We start from the raw sequence: 21071 nt of genomic DNA, 5'->3' as shown, positions 1-21071 counted from the left end.
ATATAGTGAATAATGTGTATGATAATTATGATATTTATATAATGAGGAAGCCCAAAAATGAAGGAGGAAAGGGGTATATTTCAGCCAAATTTTAGCCTCAAACATTCAGCCCATTTTAGCCTCAAACATTCAGCCCATTCGACAATTACATTGACCCAAATGAAGGCCCTCTTAAACAGCCTTTCTCTTCAGCCAAGAAAAGCTTAGAAACAAAGTAGGGTTCCAAATAATTTTGGCTTTTTCCAGCAACCACCACGTCTCTTTCTCCCTTTTATGAATAAAATTAGTCTCCTCTCTCCTAAATCAAAAACCTGTAGCTCCATTTTGGTGAAAGTTTTCAAAATCTTCCTCTCTCATCTCTATCACACGATTTGGTCAAGCAAAAAGCCAAAAAACTTTTGAAGAAGTCTGTATTTTCAGAGATTTGACTCTTTTCAAATGGCTCTTTGGAGCCAAAATCTCAGTCCGTGACCCTCTTTGTTTGTTCAAAGTTCAAATCCGAAAACCCTAATGTTTGCCTATAAATACCTCTTTGTGCTTCAGCCGAAGAATTTTTTTATTTTTTGGAGGGGGAACCATAAAAAAAATACTCTCTCATTTTAAGCTGTTGATATTTTTCTACTATCTCTCAAAGTAACTTTAGTGTTTTCCTCCCTCGATCTCTGTTCGTTTTGATTTCATTAGAAGGCGAATAGATCTAAGTCCTCAAAGCCCCATTCACTGCTCCCGTGGAAGGTAATAATCCGACATTGTTCTTATTCTTCTTCTGTTTAAACATTGCTTTCATTTAGGAAGTCATGTCATAGGTGTGGTCATTTTCTTTGTCCGTATACAAAATCTAATGCATATGTTAGGGTATTGTTTTTGTGGAGTTAGAGACCATATATTAGTTTTCACGTGTTTGGATCTGTTGACAAATGTTTAAATGGTAAAAGATTGTTAAAATTATAGTCTCTGTGTTTCAACATCAGGCCTGTAGACACTGCTTTTGGATTTTTGTATGTAACCAAACTGCTAAGATTTTCCTAACACTATTTGCCGTATCTTCTCTTTAATGTTAAGCTTAGACACATCTTATTAGATTCTTATGTTTAAACTTAGCTTATAAAATAAATCCACTGTTTAAATATAAAACTGTATACCAAAATTTATTAAGACCATGGAAGTTTCTAGTTGATATAGTAGCCTCTGTTTTAGGTGTTAATGTTTTTCACCATGTTCCCTGTAGATATTAATTCTTAGCTTCCGTTCAGAGTTATTCTTTGGGTTTGTTTAAATGTTAAATGACATGTGCTATAGATTATTGTTTTAGTTTGTTTCTTTTTTTTTTCGCTATCATTTGATGCTAACTGTTTTGTGCCTATATGTATCATCAATGTGCTAAGTCATGGAGTTTTGTTAGTGCAAGTATGTTAATATAAAGAAAGTTGTTTAATGATTGTGGAGTAAGCTGGAAATATCACCTACAAAACATAACTTGTCTCGTGATTATAAGATTTACATAAGTGTTCTTAGACTCCAAGCTATATGTTGGTCACTTGAAATTATTTATTTTTCATTCCTTTGGTATTGACAATGGCAGATTCTACTTGCTAATTCACGTTTCTTTTTATTCTTTCTTTGCCATGCATGAACGATGGAGCCGAAGAGTCTCGTTTCGAGACTCGACGTCGCTGTTAAACCGGAAGCTACATCTACTCTTCATTCGTTCCCCTAGCTCTCTCTCTTGAGATATTTCCGAATAGAGACTAAATGGGAGATGAGGAGACATGGCTTATGTCCCGTCATAGCTCTCTTTCATTTTATTGTTATGAATATTATGTTGGTTTTGATGCTGTCTGCTTCTTGTTTTAATTCGTTTTAATGATATTTACGTGATGTGCGGGTAGTAATCTTTACTTGACTGAAACCAGGCTAGTCTAGCTAAGTCCGAGGCCCCTTTTCAGTGTTAGGTAAAGCTGATTTTGAAATAGCAGGTCATTGGTAACTTTGGTGATTTTTTTTATTTTTATTTTTTCTAAGGAAAAAGGAAAACAAAAATCAATTTTCCACGGAAATGTTTGGCAATCAGATTTTACAAAGCAATGCAGGTTTAGATTTAGTCATAAAATGGAAAATCATTTTGAAATGGTTGAGTTCACTATTGTCAAATATTTAGTCCAAAATAACGTCATTATGCCCTTCCTTTCTTGATATTTAATCACTGCCATAAGTTAGATATTAATATGCTCATTTATATCAACTCTTACTTCCAGTTTAGTTTTATTTTAATAAATTTAAGTTCGGTCGGTTAACCGTTTTAATACGGATCTTAAAGGGTGCTTAACACCTTCCCTTTAGATTAATTGAACCCTTACCTAGAATTTTAGGTTAGTAGACTTTAAATGGAGTTAATATTAAGTAATCGATAGGTGTCCTAATTCACCTCTAAATTAATTAGGTGGCGATTCCTTAAATTAGCTAATTAATTTAGGAATCACCAATATGTTGTACTCTAATTTAACCCAGTTAAGGTGGAGTATAACATTTTGTTGAACTCGAACCATGAAGCAATGACCGTCAATTTGGATCTCGTGGACGAAAGAAGGGAAGCTGCTCATATCCGGATAGCCGCACAAAAACAGAGGATGCAAAGGTATTATAATCGGAGGACAAACCTCAGACATTTTCAAATTGGGGACTTGGTATTGAGGAAGGTCACACTTCATACGAAGAACCCTCACGAAGGGAAACTATTTGCCCCGAGTAATTTGGAATAACCGAAAAAGGTTCTTATCGGCTCGAACTATGAAGACGGACACGGGTGAAAAACAAAATCGGAATGTGGCACACCTAAAACGATATTATTGTTAAAGGTATGAATAACTTTCTTTTGCTTTTTCTCCCTCGATCTAACTATGAAGGGATGCAGCCCGAGGGACAACGAAACAGCACACCGGATACTCGGAAGTCATAAACTTAGGACTGAAAGCACGTGCTGCACTCTTTTTCCCTTCGACCGTTTTGTCCCGAAGTGGTTTTTCGGCAAGGTTTTTAATGAGCGACCGAACAGTGAGCTACGCATATAGAGCATAGATCAGAGACCGGAGACCAGGGACTGCATATTCCGATCTAATAGTACCCGAGCCCTCATACTTCGGACTCGAATACTAGGGGACTACTATACTATGAGTTAAGTGAAAACTATGTAAAAGCCAAGGCCTGAAAAATAGGATTAGATGTAAGGACCAAACGATCGATTGAATCGTGTCCACTTAGTTTGCTCTTACCGCGGCAACAATTACGAATGCATCTCTGGCCGATTTTTTCAATAAAAAACTTACTCCGATCAAAAGGATCCGATGTTGCCAAATACCAAAAAATGCTATGGCATAACAGTTAAAGACTACGGTCTAAAAAACAAATGCTATGGCATAACAGTTAAAGACTACGCTCTAAACTATGGCATAAACAGTTAAAGGCTACGGTCTAAAAAAGCAAGCTCGAAAGCTGCGATCTAGAACGGTTAAAGACCACGGTCTAAAAACGCAAAATTATCACGATCGGGTTTGTCTTGTAAATTATGAATAAAGCAACGACTAACGACAACATGAACTTGTCACGCCCCAAAACCCACCCTAGACGTGACCGGCATCCGATGTCATAAACAACATCGGAAGAACCTAAACAACATAATAATAATAATACTTGAACCCGCCAGGTTCAACATTCGCCTCCAACAGTTTATACATTAAATGTAACAAATCATGAATACATAAGCTAAATCAGCGGAAGTCTTTAATATCATAAAAGTTAATCAAACATAACAACGTGCCCAAGAGTTAATCAAAACTCAACAACTACCCACAAATGTATACTATGGAGCTTCTAAGATAAAGAGATAATAGTTTAACTCGTCGGGACGCCAACTAATAATAAATAAACAAATAACAGGGTGTCCCACGAACGAATGTGTGGGCTCACCAAATTATCCGCAACAGCAAGTCCTTCCTAAGCACCTGGAGTATCACGAACCTGCTCTTCCCCGTTACCTAACATACCATCAAAAACAACAATGGTATGCCTGAGTACTTCGTACTCAGTGAGTGCCTCGGGGACAATGAATAATACGAAAATAAAGTAAAATAATACATGAAGAAATCGGTCTTGAAAATCATATGAAATCAACGTAAGGGAAATTATTCAGTTTATGTATCTCAATAATAAGTATCAAAACCCATTATAAAGCCTCTTGTTAAGTTACAACTTCAAATATGCCCTTTTTAATCAATTAAGATAGTCATCAACAATTCCATAAGAGAATAAGAATGTCACACATGCCAATACGGCCCAAGAATCAAGCATATCGCGCATAGCGCACCACACCGGAACATATAATTCTCGGTGGCTATCCTTCCTCCCGAATAATAGCATAAATCACACCGACTATGTAGTACGCGGTGGCTATCCTTCCTCCCGAATAGCTAGGCATAAATCACACCGGACTATGTAGTACGCGGTGGCTATCCTTCCTCCCGAATAGCTAGGCATAAATCACATATGTAGTACGCGGTGGCTATCCTTCCTCCCGAATAGCTAGGCATACATCACACCCCGGGTAGCGAACCCGGCGGTGGCTATCCTTCCCCCGAATAGCTAGGCTTGAATCACACCCCGGGTACACACTCTTCCTCCCGAATGGCTAGGCAATTACCACACTAGGATCCATAGTGGCTACCCTTCCTCCCGAGTAGCTAGGCCAAACACAACAACCAAATTCATAGCATAGAAGCCGATTCACAATTTGTCTCAAAATAGTCACACCATCAAATAGCATTAAAGTTCATTATGCCATTACGAAAATCCATAATATCATAGATAATTACTTTATCATAGTTCCTTTGTAAAATCATCAATACCAAAAATTAACCATCATCACTGATCATCTCTTATAGAAGAAAATGATTCATAATATCACATACATATATAGGGTTTGTTACAATCTAGATTTAATGTGGGCTTGTCCCCTCACGCACATTAACCATTAATCAAAACATGTAATAAATTTCGAGAGTGTGAAACCAATTCATCATATCATTCAACACATGCTTTTATAAAGAATCAATCTTTCAAGAGAGTTTGCAAAAGAGACACATATCAATTACCTTTATATTCAAAAAGGATTTTATTTTTAAAGAGACATAGAAATCACCATAAGATTTTTAAAACATTCAAAATAAGGTTTTTAAAAGGAGACATACATTCAAAATAAGGTTTTTAAAAGTTCAAAATAAGGTTTTTAAAAGGGAGACATACCTTAATTTGTTAAACAAGGTTTAACAAATCACTTTTCTAATGAAGAACACCCAAACCCTAGCTTGAATCACTTTGGAAAGAATTATGTTGCAACCCTAGGTTTTGATCACAAAATCATGTTAAGAATCATGGGTTTGATGTTAGAAAGGGAATCGAGACTTGAATTCAACCTAGAATCATGATAACACTTACCTTTTAGGGTTCTTGAGGCTTGGGACTTGTTCTTATTGACTTTAGGGTAAATTTTCGTGAATGGGGTGCTGGGGAAATAAACCCCAACCTTAAATATAACTGAAAACGCGTAAACCCGACTTTTTGACCTAAATCCGACCCGTTACGCGATGGGTCCGCGATGCGGGACCATCGCGCAATGTTCTGCAGCTCAATACTCAGACTTGCGCGATTGGCCCGCGATGCGGGGCCATCGCACGCGCCTGAAAAGGCGGCGTGTGTCGGTTCTGCACAGTGTTCGGTAAAATGGACATAACTTCTTGTACGTAACTCCGTTTGGGCTGGGCGACCTACCGTTGGAAAGATATTTCAAATATCTACAACTTTCATTGAGGAAGTGTTTCCAAATTCACAACACATTTTCATGAAAATCGCCCAGAAGACAGACCTACCAAAACTTAGGCGAATTTAAGAGGCCTTAAGAACTTCACTAATTGGTTTGACTTCAAAACGACCATCCTCCACCCGAATTCACCAAGAATGGATTCATATAGATAAAATATCATCTTAATACTAGATTTTTACATATTCACACCTAGTTCAAGTTTACGGGGTGTTACATTATCCCCCCCTTAAGATCATTCGTCCTCGAATGAGGATAGTATTCTAGGAAGGTAATTTACCAACATGAATTTTAACCACACAATCACCTTGTGCACGAATAGTTCAAAACTTAACTCATACCTGAAATAGGGAACAAGTGAGGATATCTCTTCTTCATGTCCTCTTCCGCTTCCCAAGTAGCTTCCTCAGTATTATGATTTCGCCACAACACTTTGACCGACGCAACATCCTTTGTTCTCAACCTTCTAACTTGGCGATCCAAAATCTGAACTGGTTCTTCTTCATAAGATAAGGATTCATCAATTTCAACCTCTTCATGGTTCAACACATGAGAAGGGTCAGGTTTATACAACCTCAATATCGAAATGTGAAACCCGGATGAACCATGGACAGCTCAGCCGGTAATCTCAACTCATAAGCTACCTCCCCAACTCTTCTAGTAATCTCATAAGGACCAATGTAGCGAGGACTAAGCTTGCCCTTTCTGCCAAAACGCATTACCCCCTTCATAGGTGACACTTTCAAGAAAACCTTGTCACCAACAAAGAAATTCCAATTCCCTACGCCTTATGTCCGTATAAGACTTTTGTCTACTCGAGCGGTCTTTAGTCGCTGCACAATAAGATTTACCTTTTCAATTGCCTCATGAACTGAATCGGGACCCAACAACTCTACTTCCGTTGGTTCAAACCAACCAATTGGAGACCGACAACGCCTCCCATAAAGAGCCTCATAAGGAGCCATCTGAATACTAGCTTGATAGCTATTATTGTAAGCGAATTCCACCAAAGGTAGGTGTTCATCCCAACTTCCTCCAAAATCGATTGCACAAGCACGCAACATATCCTCCAAAGTTTGAATAGTTCTCTCTGCTTGCCCGTCAGTTTGAGGATGAAAGGCAGTGCTCAGTTTCACTCTAGTCCCCAAACCTTCTTGAAACGTACGCCGAAAATGAGCGAAATTGCGTACCTCTGTCAGATATGATAGATGTCGGAACACCATGCAACCTAACAATCTCCTTCAGATACAACTTGGCATACTCTGCAGCGGCATATGACGTCTTTACAGGAAGAAAATGGGCAGACTTCGTGAGTCTATCCACGATCACCCAAATTGAATCATACTTGGCCCTTGTGCGAGGTAAGCCTGCAACAAAGTCCATATTTATCACCTCCCACTTCCATTGAGGAATCTCAATGTTTTGAGCCAAGCCACCAGGCCTTTGATGTTCAGCCTTCACCTGTTGACAGTTCAAACACTTAGCCACAAAGTTAGAAATATCAACCTTCATGCTCTTCCACCAATAGTGTTGTTCAAATCCTTATACATCTTGGTGGATCCGGATGAACCGAATATTTAGAACTATGAGCTTCCATCATTAGTTCTTGTCGAAGACCATCAACATCGGGAACACACAATCGTCCTTGCAATCGCGAACACTATCGCCGGTACCAACGAAATGAAGTGTACTCACCCCTTTCTACTCCATCTCTCAGCTTTGCCAAAAGTTCATCATCATATTGCTTGAATTTAATCCTTTCTATAATATCAGACCGTGATGGCGTGATTCCCACTAACTCTCCATTTTCAGTCTCATCAAGTCTGACCCCAAGACTAGCAAGCCTTCGAATTTCCTTCCCCATGGGGATTTCATGTGCACGCAAATAAGCCAACGTGCCCATAGATTTTCTACTCAAAGCATCAGCAACCACATTAGCCTTACCGGATGATACAAAATATTCAAGTCATAATCTTTCAACAACTCCAACCACCTCCTCTCGTCCGAGGTTCAACTCTCGTTGTTTGAAGATATATTGCGTACTCTTGTGATCGGTAAAAACATCACAATGCTCACCATACGAGTAATGACGCCAAATTTTCAAAGCAAATACCACAGCGGCCAACTCTAAGTCATGAGTCGGATAGTTCTTCTCATGCTTCTTCAACTGACGCAAGGCATAAGCAATCACCTTACCGTTTTGCATCAACACACAACCCAAACCAATTCTAGAAGCATCGCAATACACCACATATCCACCAGACCCGAAGGTAACGTCAAAATAGGGCCGAAGTCAACCTTGTCTTAAGCTCTTGGAAACTCCTTTCACAAGCTTAAGACCACCGAAACTTAGCAACCGAACTTAGTCAATGGCGAGGCAATAGATGAAAAACCTTCCACGAATTTCCTGTAGTAATTTGCCAAACCCAAGAAACTACGAATTTCCGTTGCACTAGTGGGTCTAGGCCAATCCCTAACCGCTGAAATTTTCTGAGGGTCTACTTTAATGCCGTCCCCGGTCACCACATGGCCCAAGAAAGCCACAGAATCAAGCCAGAATTCACACTTAGAGAATTTTGCATAAAGCTTGTTCTCCTCCAGTGTTGTCAAGGTTATCCTCAAATGATTAGCATGATCTTCACGATTCTTAGAGTACACCAAAATGTCATCAATAAACACAATAATGAATCGGTCTAGATACGGCTTAAAAACACGGTTCATCAAATCCATGAATGCAGCAGGTGCATTAGTCAAGCCAAACGACATGACTAAAAACTCAAAGTGCCCATAACGAGTACGGAAAGCGATTTTCGGATATCCTCCTCTTTTATCTTCAATTGATGATATCCGGACCTCGGAGTCAATCTTCGAAAAGAACTTAGCACCACGAAGTTGGTCGAACAAATCATCTATCCTAGGCAAGGGATACTTATTCTTAATGGTCACTCTATTAAGCCGACGTAGTCAACACACATTCTCAGGGAACCATCCTTCTTCCTAACAAACAAGACTGGAGCACCCCAAGGTGAGGAACTTGGTCGGATGAAGCCCTTATCCAACAAGTCCTTCAATTGATCCTTCAATTCCCTTAGCTCCGCTGGAGCCATACGATAAGGTGGAATAGAAATAGGTTGGGTGTCGGGGATAACGTCAATCCCAAAATCAATAACCCTATCAGGAGGAATACCAGGAAGATCTTCAGGAAATACTTTGGGATAATCACTGACTATGGGAATAGATGCAAATTCGGGTACTACGGCTTTTGTATCATTCACAGCAATTAAATGGTAAATACACCCTTAGTAATCATCTTATGAGCCTTAAGATAGGAAATAAATCTACCTTTTGGCTTAGCAATTTCACCCTCCCACACATAACGAGGCCTCTGAAAGGCGAAACGAACTAACTCATGACGACAATCCACATTAGCATAACACGCGGACAACTAGTTCATCCCTATAATTACAACAAAATCCACCATCTCAAGTTCATACAAATCTTTCACGATCTCACGTCCTTTAATCACAACAACACAATTTCTATACACTCTAGAAGCAATAACAGGAACACCCGAAGGCGTATCAACAACAAAGGGTTCCAACAAAGGTTCGGGTTTCATACCCATATCAAGAGCAAAATAAGGAGTCACATAGGATAAATTTGAACCCGGATCAATCAATGAGTAAGCATCATGAGCAACGGATGGTAAGGATACTGTAACCACGGCGTCGAAGCCTCGGTCCCCTACGAGTTAGCCCATAAAGTCGGTCGTCCCTCCACATCCATATTAGCAACTTCCTTTCCTTTGCCGTTGTTACAAGCCCCATTACCACGAGCATTAGGGGTGTTGTTAGCATTAACATCAGATGGATTATTCCTTTGGCTTGAAGAGTTAGCCATTTCACGAAGCCACTTCCTACAATATTTCTTGATATGACCCCTAATCCCACAATGGTGACGGATCACGATCCTCCCATCTAAATGCGTGTGGGTTATTACGTTGCGAACATCTATTCCGATCATTGTTCCTCTGACCTTGTCTACCAGATGGAACGCCCATATTAGACTGAGAAACAAACTGTTGAGGTGCAGAATTTCCTTTCCGTTGCCCTCCATCATACGAACCAGTGAAACCACCCGCAGATCGGGCCTTCTTACTTTGTTTCCTGTCTAGCCTCTCTTCTCCTTTCCAATTCTCTTGCTCGGCAAACCCAACCAACGAATTACCGTTCTTGACCCCAAGATTTACGGTTGACCACGGCGGCTCGTCCGCCGTCCTCGATGATTTAGAAGCACATTTTTCCCTGATTACCACTCCTCGCAGGAGTTAAAGCCATTTCTGCAGGGCACGAATTAACGAGCGAATTAGAACGATCCTAGAAAGGACTTTAAGCTTTACAAAGACAATCTAGAATCAAGAAGAATAGGAAACACCTATAAATGTCCTGGTAGTCTTTCGATTATGCAGGTGATCAGGCTGCACAAGGAAGACTCCACTAGACACAGCTCACAGAGACACGACAACAACTCCTAGGACACATTTAAACCTAGGCTCTGATACCAAGCTTGTCACGCCCCAAAACCCACCCTAGACGTGACCGGCATCCGATGTCATAAACAACATCGGAAGAACCTAAACAACATAATAATAATACTTGAACCCGCCGGTTCAACATTCGCCTCCAACGGTTATATAAATTAAATGTAACAAATCATGAATACATAAGAATTAAATCGGCGGAAGTCTTTAATATCTAAAAGTTAATCAAACATAACAACGTGCCCAAGAGTTAATAAAACTCAATAACTACCCACAAATGTATACTAGGGAGCTTCTAAGATAAAGGATTAATAGTTTAACTCATCGGGACGCGGCCGGAAACTAATAACAAATGAACAAATCAATAGGGTGTCCCACGAACGAACGTGTGGGCTCGCCAAATTATCCGCAATAGCAAGTCCTTCCTAAGCGCACAGAAGTATCACGAACCTCGCTCTTCCCGTTACCTAACATACCATCAAAAACAACAATGGTATGCACCGAGTACTTCGTACTCGGTGAGTGCCTCGGGGACAATGAATAATACGAAAATAAAGTAAAATAATACATGAAGAAATCGGTCTTGAAAATCATATGAAATCAACGTAAGGGCGTTATTCGGTTTATGTATCTCAATAATAAGTATCAAAACCCACTTATAAAGCCTCTTGTTAAGTTACAACTTCAAATATGCCCTTTTTAATCAATTAAGATAGTCATCAACAATTCCATAAGAGAATAAGAATGTCACACATGCCAATACAGGCCCAAGAATCAAGCATATCGCGCATAGCGCACCACACCGGAACATATAATTCTCGGTGGCTATCCTTCCTCCCGAATAGCTAGGCATAAATCACACCGGACTATGTAGTACGCGGTGGCTATCCTTCCTCCCGAATAGCTAGGCATAAATCACACCGGACTATGTAGTACGCGGTGGCTATCCTTCCTCCCGAATAGCTAGGCATACATCACACCCCAGACTATGTAGCGAACCCCGCGGGCTATCCTTCCCCCGAATAGCTAGGCTTATCACATCGGACTATGTACGCGGTGGCTATCCTTCCTCCCGAATAGCTAGGCATACATCACACCCCGGTAGCGAACCCGGCGGTGGCTATCCTTCCCCCGAATAGCTAGGCTTGAATCACACCCCCGGTAGCGAACCCAGGTGGTGGCCACTCTTCCTCCCGAATGGCTAGGCAATTACCACACACTAGGATCCATAGTGGCTACCCTTCCTCCCGAGTAGCTAGGCCAAACACAACAACCAAATTCATAGCATAGAAGCCGATTCACAATTTGTCTCAAATAGTCACACCATCAAATAGCATTAAAGTTCATTATGCCATTACGAAAATCCATAATATCATAGATAATTACTTTATCATAGTTCCTTTGTAAAATCATCAATACCAAAAATTAACCATCATCACTGATCATCTCTTATAGAAGAAAATGATTCATAATATCACATACATATATAGGGTTTGTTACAATCTAGATTTAATGTGGGCTTGTCCCCTCACGCACATTAACCATTAATCAAAACATGTAATAAATTTCGAGAGTGTGAAACCAATTCATCATATCATTCAACACATGCTTTTATAAAGAATCAATCTTTCAAGAGAGTTTGCAAAGAGACACATAAATTACCTTTATATTCAAAAGGATTTTATTTTTTAAAGAGACATAGAAATCACCATAAGATTTTTAAAAGGGAGACATACATTCAAAATAAGGTTTTTAAAAGGGAGACATACATTCAAAATAAGGTTTTTAAAAGGGAGACATACATTCAAAATAAGGTTTTTAAAATAAGGTTTTTAAAAAGGGAGACATACCTTAATTTGTTAAACAAGAGTTTAACAAATCACTTTTCTAATGAAGAACACCCAAACCCTAGCTTGAATCACTTTGGAAAGAATTATGTTGCAACCCTAGGTTTTGATCACAAAATCATGTTAAGAATCATGGGTTTGATGTTAGAAAGGGAATCGAGACTTGAATTCAACCTAGAATCATGATAACACTTACCTTTTAGGGTTCTTGAGGCTTGGGACTTGTTCTTATTGACTTTAGGGTAAATTTTCGTGAATGGGGTCTTTGGGGAAATAAACCCCAACCTTAAATATAACTGAAAACGCGTAAACCCGACTTTTTGACCTAAATCCGACCCGTTACGCGATGGGTCCGCGATGCGGGACCATCGCGCGATGTTCTGAATCTCAATACTCAGACTTGCGCGATTGGCCCGCGATGCGGGGCCATCGCACGCGCCCCCACACGCCTGAAAAGTCGGCGTATGTCGGTTCTGCACAGTGTTCGGTAAAATGGACATAACTTCTTGTACGTAACTCCGTTTGGGCTGGGCGACCTACCGTTGGAAAGCTATTTCAAATATCTACAACTTTCATTGAGGAAGTGTTTCCAAATTCACAACACATTTTCATGAAAATCACCCAGAAAGACAGACTACCAAAACTTAGGCGAATTTAAGAGGCCTTAAGAACTTCACTAATTGGTTTGACTTCAAAACGACCATCCTCCACCCGAATTCACCAAGAATGGATTCATATAGATAAAATATCATCTTAATACTAGATTTTTACATATTCACACCTAGTTCAAGTTTACGGGGTGTTACCGGCAAATTATAATAAAGGCATAAACCGAGAAAACACTGAAACGTGGAAATACTTTGCAATTATCAAACACAAATTTCGATTTATTGATATATAAAGTAGATTTACAAAGGCTCGGACAGTGGCCTCAAAACAAAAATGCAAAAACAAAAGAGGGGGCGCGAGGCCCCGAACCTAATCTTCATCTGACCCTTCGGCCTCTTTATCGGCTGACTCGAGATCGATATCTGAATCCTCAGGGTCGTGCGCAGCCTTTGCTTCCGCTTCAAGCTCTTTTGCTTCCTCGATCAAATTTGATAAGTCCACACCAGTGGCTTGAACTTCTTCGAGGGTCTTCCTTCGGGACAAACACCGCTCATACTCAGCTCTAAGATTACTGGCCTTTTCGGCAGCAGTCACATCGGCCTTGTACTGCTCTAACATGTGGTCATAACCCGAGATCTGATCAAGAGCCTTTCCATGCTCAGCTTGCAGATCGGTGATGATCCGACTCAATCGATCCCTTTCCACTTCGACCGCAGCAAGTGATGCGCTAAGGCTGTTCATTTGTTCCTCCGACGACCGAAGCTACTCCCGGAGAACATCATGTTCGGCCACAAAGACCGACGGTTGTTTCGTGGAGGAATCAAACTCGGGTTTGATCCCACAAGCTCCTCGCGGAGTTGATCAATCTGGCTAACATAAGCTCGGGCCCGAGAGTAGGGCATTAGCATCGCTATTAAAGATTTATTGTAAACTTCGAAAGCCTTTACCTTCTCTCGCCAACCGGTCACGTTCCCTGGGCTTGGCTTTGCGCCTTCATTTCGAGCCGCTAAATCCGATTTAAGGATGGAAAGATCGTGGAGAGACGAGATATATTGCAACTTCTTTTTCATATAGAGTCATGAGCTCTCGTCCACCTCCCGAATCTTACTTTCGAGCTCCTCCGAGTCGACCCACTTCATGCCTAAGTCGGTGAAAGCTTGCATGGTGAAGCACGGAGGCCTATAAGGGAAAAAGGAACGGTTATTAAAATGAGGCATAAAATTAAAAGCTGAGTAAAAAGAATATAAGGACGAGACTTACCCAATTCAATACATGCTGAGCCTCGTTGAAAAGGCACGATTCGTCGGCTTCGGCCATTTTCTTACGGGCCCTTGGGGACACCGTGAGGATACAGATAGCTGGATACCCCAATAGGACCCGATAACATGTTCATATCGGCCGACACCTTAAAAGTAATTAGCCTCTTCCGACTCGGGTCGACACTAGGGGCAGGAAACGATTTCTCCAACCTGGGATCAGAATTAACCCCGAAACGCTCAGCTACAGAGGATGGGCAAATGCTTAAAACTCGATATGCCCGGAGCGGGTATTTTATAATCCCCATGACCGGCCACCCTTTTCTCGGTCACCTTGCCTTTGGCTTTTTCGTCATCGGTAGGAATATCCACCAATGGCGACGGAGAATCCTGTATGCAAATTATCGTTTCAGATGAGGCCATAGCTTGTATCGGAAGGACGGAGCCAATATTGTACAAAAGCGGGATAGTAGGTACCTTAGAGCCTGATACCGATGAAGTTGCCCTCGATCCAAAGAACGGCGGCCGGGCAATTTTTCGGACTTCGAGTAGAAGTGTGATCGGAGACCCCGACTTTCGACCCGACGATCCCTGCATCCGTCGACTTCGAGATATCACTCGAAATTCGGAACTTTCCACCAACGGAGTAATTGCAATGTAACCGCAAATCATGCTCGAGCGAGCTCGTCAATAAGACGATGCCCACCCAACACCCGATCATCATCGTCCGAACGGTCCAATAATTGACCAACGACCTCGCATCCAAAGCACGGCCGAGATATCTTTCGACGAGGCCTCTCGAGTGACGTCCTCGATCTTTTCTTTCGGGACGGAGCTCGAAACGATTCGAGGATTTTCTTTTCCTCCTTACAACTAGGTCTCCTTGATCGGGAGCTTCGATATCCTGCTCATCACCGAGGTCCTCGGCGGTCGGCCTCGACCTCCGGTGGCCTTTGACAAGCCTGTGAAGGAAAGGGAAGAACAGTCATTACCTAACTAATGTGGCGCACTACACAAGGTAGAAAGGATGACGCTCTAAGGAGAAGACTTACCATGGGTCCCAGCCTCCCAACAGGACCGGGATAAACGCCTCCAGGTGCTTTCGGCATAAGTAAATTGGGAACATATTTTCCCAATCCATTGGTCGAGGTTAGGAACCGCACCAAGGGTTCGGATCAGCGCTGTATACATACGAACAAATAAAAAGTTCAGTATCGGCGCAGGCATGCGGCCGAATCGCATCGATGTAAAATTACTTACATTTTGGGTTCCATTTCTCGGGAAACAGTAATTTGTCTGTAGGGATCAGATCCGCTATCCTGATTCAGACAAACCTGCCCTGCCAACCTCGATCCTTATCTTCATCTAAACCGGAGAAGGGCGCTTTTGCAGCTTGTTTTGAAAGTTTTATCATCTCGTTTTGAAAGTTTTATCATTCCCCCTCTGAAGACACGGGGGCTGTATAGGCGAAAAAGGTATTGCACCTTGAACGGAATGTTCGCGTTTGTAGTAAAATAACGGAAAAGCACAACGATTCTCCAAAATGAAGGGTGAATTTGGCCGAGGGTGATCTCGTACCGCTTGCAGAAATCGACCACCACAGAGTCGAGTATGGTGAAGGTGAAAGGGTAGGTATAAACACTCAAGTACCCGTCCACGTGGGTCGATATGGCTTCATCTTGGTCGGGAATAACGACCTCCTTCCCTTTCCACCCACAATCTTCCTTGACTTGTTCGAGTTTATTCAGGGGTATCGTGCGCGATAGGCGATATTTCGACACCTCGATCCCCCGTCGAGAAGGTTTCTCGACTTTGAAGTCCCGAATTATCGAACGAGTCTTGAGGAACGAAGTCGTTCAGCAGTGGCTCTAGTTTAGGAACCGAGGATGTCTCACCGGCCTTAGCCTTTGAAGATTTGCTCGTCATTTTGAAAGTATAAAGATAAGAAGGTCTGAAATGAAGGTTTGAAGATTAGAATGGAAATTAAGAAGAAGATATGAAGATATGGATGTTTGAAGGCTTGAAGATATCAAGATCAAAGTATTCAGAGCATACGAAAGTAAAAATTCCCTTTGGTAAAAGTCGAAAAGTGAAAAAAGAAGGGGAAAACTCGCTTTTGTAGAGTGGGATCGAGACGCTTGACCTTCTGCAACCGTTTTCAGAGCCAACGGGGCTTCGACACGTATCCGTGTCAGACGGATGTGATGGATGTGACCCTGATCCTATCTAATCATGGGAAGCGTACGAGAGAAGAAATCGGAAGGTTCGCTCAACCAACAGATCGTGCTTGAACAGATCGACCTTCCGAAGAGACCTAGATCGGAACCTCGTACGAATACCTCCATGATCGAGTAAAGCTTCAGAATATTTCACAAAGGGTGTTGTTTCGAACCGGTCATGGCCAAGCTTAATAACCGAATGCTCGATTATGGAATGAATGATTATGGATTATGGAATTCAAACCGGTAGCAAAACCTGTCGGGTTCTTTCGGATTATGGAATAAATGATTACTGATCGAATACAACAAAGGTATATGCGAAAGTTTGGGTACAAACATTATACGGGGGATGCTCAATAAAGTCCAATAACAACTAGTTTGCAAGATTCCATTAAAGATTTTTTCCATTTCGTAATATCCCAACTGTGCCGGATATATCGGTACATCAGAAAAAGCAGAAGAAACCCTACTCTACGACCACTAATTGGAAAACAAAAGTAAAACAGCCACACCCTTGCTCAAACTAACAAGTCGGAGGATGAGATCTCCGAGTATATCCACGGGATACGGCAATGACGGGTGATACCGATTAGCTGTCCCCATGACTTGCACCAGAGGTAGACGACCCGAGGATATCCAGTTCCGGCAAATCTTTCTCATCGAGCACAACCACTGGTGTGTTTTCACCCAAAGGCATCTCCCGACGAGTCCCCATAATATGGCGAGTTCGAACTCGAGATCCAACCCCCGAATGCACAATGGGAAAACTGCCGGCCTCCCTGCGTCTAGGTGGCCTCGATGGAGCAGGTGTTCTTCTTCCCCAAACTACGTCCTTGGTTATCGATTTCCCTTTGGGAGCCCTCCTCGGCCGAAATCCTGGAAACCAAAGATATTGAGTTAAGATATGATGCGTAGAGAAATAAGGATCGAAACGTTCGTATTGAAGTTACCATGGTCCTTGCCTTCCACCCTTCGGGTGCCATTTTTCTCCAAGAACGCCCTAAGCTACGAGAAGCCCGGAGAAGACAATCACCCACTCAAAAAATAAAGGCCGAGCGCGGGCTCAATCGGGTTCGGTGAAGGGTTCCACACTTCGGGAAAATCGACGGACGATGGACGGTGAAGTTGGTTCGTGCGTACCATCACGAACCGGTTAAGCCATCCTCGATCATAATCATCTTCAGGGTCGATGAGGCTTCAGCTTCCCCTAGGAATCAACTGAACAATTCCCCCTCGAATCACCCGAGGTATATATAATTGAAGCAAGTGATCGAGGGTAAAAGCGACTTCGGCCGCGTTGGCCAACTTCTCAATGCAGAACACGAGCCTCCAAATTTGCGGGGCGATCTGCCCAATACATACTCGATATCGACAGCAGAAGTCCTCGATTATTCTATGAACGGGGAGGGCGAACCCTATGGCAAAGGGATACGTGTATGACAACGAGTAACCGGGAACGTGATGATTTATTTTCACACCCTCCCCAACGGGGAGAAGGTCAACGTCCGCGCCTAGATGGCAATCTTCCCTGACCATGGTAATGGCGCTATCGTCGACATAAGACTCGAAATCTTCCACCGGGTCAAGATGGTGAAGGACTTTGCAGTCATTCGTGTAAATAAAACCCGACGGGACAATACCCGCAAAGAATAGATTCTAACTCCCTATAAGAACCGAATGCTCTGGCCGATGGCACATGAATGAGTTGCCCATCTTCACCCCGAGTCGAAGAACGGTACGTAGGCCATGATCGTGGAAGGTTCTCCTTAACAAAGGGTATCCTCACCCTGGAACAAGAAGATTGAAGATCCGAAGAGTATTATGGGATCAATGCAGGAATATCAGTCGGTTTAGAGGTGGAACAAACTAAGATTTGGAGAAGTGAGGATGCATGGGAAAGAAAGAAGACGTGGGCTTTATATAGAAAGAGATTTAAGAGATCCCGTAGCGTATCAAGAGTTCTGATACAAGGAGGATTCCCCAAAAAGACTTGGCGGCTGGGTAATAATGACCCAACATCGGGCTGAGTGAGATTTGACTTAAAGGTTCCGTCCTGGGTAATTAGAGGCGGCTGCTCAGTTTATTCAGGGTCCATTCCCCGCCGTCAGTAACTGCACCTCGGGAAATGGGGGGACTATCTGTATACGGGTAAAATCGAGGACACAGGCACGCTCGGTTTTCCGTCGTCATGGTTATGCTCGGTCACAATACCACCGTCTCACCGGGAACGAGGTCTCGAGCTCGAGCCAGGATAAGGCGATAAAGGAGGGGCGATTGACTGCCATTAACGGGAGACCGAAATATCCATCCTCACCCGGATATTTCGGCGTCGATCTCGGCAATACAGCTGTCACCAGATTTACTTGCTTTATTTAGAATTGTACTAGGGTTGAAACTCCTCTACTATATAAAGAGGAGGTCATCATTCATGAAAGGGGTTGGTAGTAGCAAGGAAAGAAATAGTTTACATCAACAATCATAAGAATCTTATCAAATCAGTTCCCATCTGTTCTTGAGTTTCATTTTATTTGTACCTCGTGAGAGCTTGTAACAAAAAGGGTATCGACCTCGGTTTCTATACCCGAGGCCATACGTATCTAGCATTTGGTTAGATCTGATTCTTTGTCCACTTTCTTGACATATCTCGCTATTTAATCTTTAATTGAATTTAGCCACATATCTTTGGCATCCCGTATAAATTTAACTGTTCTACGTTTTAAGGTTAAACAGGGTGATATGCCACAAAGTGGGTTACCCATATGCAGTGCACTATTGCCACGAAGAAGGCAGCAGTACTAGGACTTTTCAAGTCTCAATGGTGGGTGCTGATGGAACTAAAGTTAATGCAGTATCAGTCTGCCATGAGGATACTGCATCCATGAACCCTGAGGCATTGCCCTTTCAATTGCTCAATGTTAAGCCAGGAGAAAAGCCCATTTGCCATTTCATTTTGGACGATCAGATTGCCTTGGTTCCTTCTCAAGTGGCTGAAAATTAATTAACATGCATGGATGAAGCACTTCAGTCATCACTATGCAATATATAGTGCAGTGTTTTATGTAATAATGTATGACGTGATGCAAGTACTTTCTTAATCACGATTAATCAATAATGATGTATGTATGCATGAATCTGTATGTGTTAATGAAAATAATTATAAGTATTTTAATAATATGTGGTTAATGTATGTATATGTTGATGAAAATTACTGGCTTTTTACTATTGTACAAGCTTATCTTACAGTGGTGTAAGAAAATTGACCCAATTAAGCATCCTCTTTGGCCTCGTGGAACCCTAAGCATGTTGCTTGATAAGTTTGTCGTTAGATAATAGTGTTTGTTCGTCTAATGGTCCTTTCGTCTTATATAAATCATAATCCATGTAAATTTTGATCTTTATTACTATCTTTTGTTTAAAAAAGTTGTATTGTATGTATCTTTGGAACTCTAGAAGGGGGCTTAGCTTGACATCAGGTTACAACACTGGTTAATGTGAAGACAATCTATACGAATAATTGAGGAAGGAGATAATTCATGTAAACAAAAATACAGACTGCCAATCGTCTCACCTCCTGTACAAAAAAATATTCAACTTAAAAAGAAGTTAGAATATGCTGTCCTGTATAAGAATGTTACAAAACTATGGCGTAATTAAGAGAAAAAAGTGAAGTAGAATGCAATGTCCACTACTTACTTCTAATTGATTAATACTTGCTTAGATATAAAATCTTTGTGACGAGCATGATGCAGATCGAAAGGTACTCAGATGCCAAGCTTAATATGGTAAATGGGATTTCATTGGATGTTTAGATGTCAAAACTCTTTTCAATTTCATAAATCTTCGTCCAATAATGTTCTGTGTAGTGTGAGTGTCTGACTAAAGGTCTCAGATGTTCTTTGAGCTATTTTAACTAAGGAAAAGGGTCAGCCCTTAACGTTTTAGAAATGGCTCAAAAATATCCTTTTTCACCCATTAAATCAAATTTGTCCCTCCTTCCACCTATTTGGATAAAAAAAATATTGTTAATGTTAAATTTAAATCTGAACTTGCCTCTCTTTTTAACAAAAACTTATGTGGAAATATATGAAATTTTAAATTAAATTTGTGACATATTTTTATTGGTTCACGTGTAATTAGTCCTATGTTGGATGAAGAGGAAGAAGTGTTGGGTCTTTTAAAATCGGTTGGATTTAGGTCTAATTACATGTGGACCAATAAAAATTAATGTCACATATTCAATTAAAAAAATTCATATATTCCACGCCAGCTTTTGTTAAAAGGAGAGACAATTTTAAAATTAAATTTAAACGTTAAGGGTATTTTTTATCCAAATAGGTGGCAGAAGAAGCAGATTTGATCCAATAGGTGGAAAAAGACATTTTTGAGCCACTTCTAATACGTTAAGGCCGTTTTTTACCCTTTTTCCGTTTAAACTATGTTTACTTTTTGATGTGAGCTCCATAAACTTCTAACGATGTCGTTCCAGTTGAATATTATTATTAACAAAGAATCTGTACATCATTAAGGTTTTTGTATTATGTGATTGTGTACAAAATAAGTTTATTGATGAAACTGTGTAATTTCCTTTGGTAACCAAAAGGGTTGTAAGACAAAAATTTGCTGCAGTGCTAATTTTGTTCAGATGAGTTTGTTCATGTTTCTCTCATTATGTTGGTTGGAATAAGTTTAACATCACTGGGCACACAGAATTTTCATCAGAAACCAAAGTAG

At 41.2% G+C, this 21071-nt stretch overlaps 1 pseudogene; it reads left to right on the top strand.

Annotated features, from left to right (window-relative positions):
• LOC132029835 (uncharacterized) overlaps positions 1–19338 on the top strand; it is a 30558-nt pseudogene extending 11220 nt beyond the window's left edge.
• Positions 19339–21071: the final 1733 nt, after the last annotated feature.

The sequence above is a fragment of the Lycium ferocissimum genome, chromosome 9 (assembly GCF_029784015.1).
Source record: "Lycium ferocissimum isolate CSIRO_LF1 chromosome 9, AGI_CSIRO_Lferr_CH_V1, whole genome shotgun sequence".
Taxonomy (NCBI): Eukaryota; Viridiplantae; Streptophyta; class Magnoliopsida; order Solanales; family Solanaceae; genus Lycium; species Lycium ferocissimum.
This window is presented reverse-complemented; position numbering and strand designations above follow the sequence as displayed.